This window comes from Herpailurus yagouaroundi, unplaced genomic scaffold, assembly GCF_014898765.1.
Source record: "Herpailurus yagouaroundi ecotype Mexico unplaced genomic scaffold, PumYag 163, whole genome shotgun sequence".
Classification (NCBI taxonomy): domain Eukaryota; kingdom Metazoa; phylum Chordata; class Mammalia; order Carnivora; family Felidae; genus Herpailurus; species Herpailurus yagouaroundi.
Window position 1 is genome coordinate 3,285,944 of NW_024412404.1, and position 3,789 is coordinate 3,289,732.

Sequence of the window (3,789 nt, forward strand, 5' to 3'; positions counted from 1 at the left end):
CACTTAGGCTCCTACAGTCATGGTTCTTGGTTCTTAGCAGTTTTATTCTGTCCAAAGTTATCTCTCAAGTTCCCAGGTAGCTGGGCTATTGCTCCCATTTGGCTCCCAGTCTCCTTTTCCTCCTAGGAGTCAGACAGACTGTTGTTTTCAATAGTTCTAACACAGAAAGATGCTGTTACATTGCCTTTTCATACCTGAGAAGCTGGCATCCTCCTCTCCTAAGGGTGGCTATGCTGATGCCCCCAAGGGAATCAGCTTCTGTGAAGATGAGTAGCCCAAAGAAGCGTTCTTTCCCTAACAATATCACTACCTTCTCACTCCTCTATGATGGCATTGACTGTGAGAGTTCTCTACCCTGCTACATGTGAGATAGGGAAGTACCACTAATGCCTCAAAGTGATGTGCCCTTCTGAAGACCACCTAGGTAATTTATAGTTCTGCTTTTGAGGAAGCAGAGAAAGGCAGAAGCAGAAATGTAATATCATTGGGCATTTTAGCGCATACCAATATAAACAAATTTATTGAGTATGTGTTCTTTGCCAGCACCATGCTAAGCACTTTATGGTATTGTTAAGCTAGTGAGGACAGAGCCAGAATCCAATTTCAGATGCGGCTGACCCCTAGATTCAGCTGCTGCATGCTGCCCTGTGGCTCACAGTCCTGTGAGTGGAGGGAGGCTGGATTTCAGCCCCCTGAGGCCCCTTTGCAAATGCTTTGTGCGGTGTCCAGATTACCACCACAGCATCCCCACCCAAACCCACACTTTAACTTAACAAAGAACATAGTTTTTAAGTATAAGAGCTCAGGAACTGGGCTACCTGGGTCTGAATACAGGCTGCTCCACAACTAACTTGCCTGTGGCCTTTGGCAAGTTCCTTTATTTCACTTGATCTTGGCTTCTCTATTAGCGAAGTGGGAAAATACCTGCCTCATGAGTTTGTTGTGAGGCTAAATGATTTTTATTCATTTGGAGTGCTCAGACTTAGGACATAGTAGATACTTAATGAACAGTTTCTGAAAAATTAATATTTTAACCCCCCACCATTACTGAAGGACTAAAAGAATGGGATGTGATACGGAGGAAAATTTCATGGAACAAGTCTTTCAGGTTTGGCATTGTTGGTGGCCTTGGAAGAGAAAGGTAAGGAGTAGGGGATTCATGAGGGTCACACATGGTTCCCAGGGGAGGTAAGTCCATGACTAATAGAATAATAGATAGATGTTATCCACGATACCATGTTTCTCCAAGGTGCATGTTATTCAGAAACCTAGAGCATGATGGCAGGTGATGAGCAAAGAAGGAAAGGAACCCCACTGTTTAGAAGTCTCACCCTGTAGCACCTTCTCCCACCACTGAACTAAGTGCTTTCCTGGGCCAGCAAGTCACTACTTCCACTAAAAATTCTGAAACTTGGATTCTTTGAGGGAGCAGTGAGTAACAATGACAGCTCCCAAGAGCACACAAATATCTGAATAGTTCAGAGATCCATGTTCAAAATACAGTTCATGATTAGTTGTGAACCAATGGCTCCTGAAGCATGCTGTAATTCTACCTAATTCTCATGGCTCATGAATTAGAAGCGTCTAGTGTATCATGTCCTTGTTTTATCCAAAAGTACTTGTTCTCTGAGATTAACATCCAGGAGAGTGCTATCATATCCATGGAACATCTTGGTTCGTTTGACTCTTTTTAAAAAATTGTGCATCAACTAGTAATCATGGCTAAGGATCAGAAGACAGAGTAGAATGGATGCCAGTGATAGGAACTAAGAAATCATGCTTCCATGGAGAAAAGCCAGATGGTCTCCTTTCTTAAGGAAAGCATCCCAGTAAATTTCACTGCCACCTCATCCCTCTTGACTTTGAATATCCAGAAACTTTTATTGTCACCACCAATAATATTAGTTGTTAGGTTCTTGCATACATCAAAGAAAAGAGTAAGGATTCCAATATAGATTATTAAAAAATAAATGGGTTTGGGAGATTCAGGAAGTTGGGTTATTATTAGCTTCTTTGATGATAGAAAGGCAGTAGGCAAATCAAGACACTGGCAAAGTAATGGTTATCCTTGGTTGGCTACTCCACATGAAACGATGAGAGAAAGATAATCTGAAATCCTGATCTCATTGCACGAAAGTGTCTGGCTGGGAAAGTCAAATTCAAGTTAAACCTCATATCTACAGTGGGCTGGAAAAAGAAAAGTCTACCTTGTCCCTACGCTTTTCATTTCATATGGGCTTTATATGTCATTTGTAAACTTTCATTGCCAGGTAGCATGAGACATATTGCCAAGAGGTCCCTGTATGTTTGGTTTGGAGCAATGGAAATGGTTTTGGATTAGGAGATAGAAGACCTAGGTCCTTGTCCTGCCTATGTTGTTTATTAGATCTGTGACCTGGCATAAGTTGCTGAATATCTCTGATCTCTTTATATTATATGAATGAGGAAACTAGTACCTGACCTCCTGGCCTTACAAAGTGGTTGTGAGAATAACATTAGGTAATGTGACTTAAAGGACTTTGAACAAAAGTGATGCAAGCAGTTAACATATTAAAGGAATTATTGTTGCAGATAAAATTGATCATGGGATTTTCTTGTAACTCCATTTGGGGCGTGCTGCCAAATTTCACAAAACCAATCTACTCTCAAGTACCATTTTCTAATCTCACGTTGACCTGCTGACTCTGTAATCTGTGTTCGACCTCTCTTGTCTGCTAAAATTGTTTTCTTTAAGGTCACCCATGAGTTTCTAATCACTAAATTTCATGTTTATTTCTCATCACTTTTCATCAAACTCTTGGAAGCCATGGTGCTGCTTATCATCTACTTCTTGAAATTTCCTTTTGTTTGGGTGACCCTGTGCTCTTTAGACTTTCTAATGATATCTCTAGCTGCTTCTCCACTGATTTCTGTTCTTTTTTTATACTTGTTAGAAATAGGCATCCACCAAAGTTCTGTCCTTTCTCCCCTTCTTTGCCTCCTTGGTGATTCTGTTCACCATAAGATTTCTTCAGGTTTCCCAGGAAAACCTCAAAACCATTATGTTCATTTGACCTTAGCCTCATCATTCCTTCCATATCTTTCCCCCATCAGCTTCTTCCTGACTTGAAAACTTGACAATGACTCATTATTTCATGAGTCACACATGTGAGTAACTTAATTTATTTTGGGTTAATGCCCTTCTCCAAATAGTGATCAATCCTGCTAACTGTCCTCCAAAATGTTCTTATTGCCACCCTCAAATCTTAGCGTCCTCACTGCCTGCCACCAGGATTCCTTTAAGAACATCCAACTTATAGGGTAATCCTCTTAGAAGCAGAAGTTTGTCTCATTTCTAATTACTCTTGTTCATAAAGATCTTCTGACTCTCCCATATGTGGGATCATAGCTTAGTGGATATCATATTGTCCTCCATGTCTGGAGTCCAACCTACCTGTTCAGAGATGTATTCCTGACTTCCTCACACATGTTCTGTATTCTGACCAAACTAAAACACCCAATACCTATCACATGAATGAATAAGTGAGTGAATGAATATATACTCAACCTTCTTCATGTCTTGTTTCTGACCTTATTTCTTTCTATTCAGTTTTCAGTCAGCTACCTGACTTCCATTTCTCAAAACCCTACTGATTATTTGAGACTCAGTATAAATACTTCCTCCTCCTTGAAGCTTTCCCTGATCACATAAACCAGCACAATCACTCTCCATCTGATATTAGAGAGTCCTTTGATAATCATATGGTACTTATTACAGTCCCTTGTATTCCTTGGTGATATTCCTTGGGG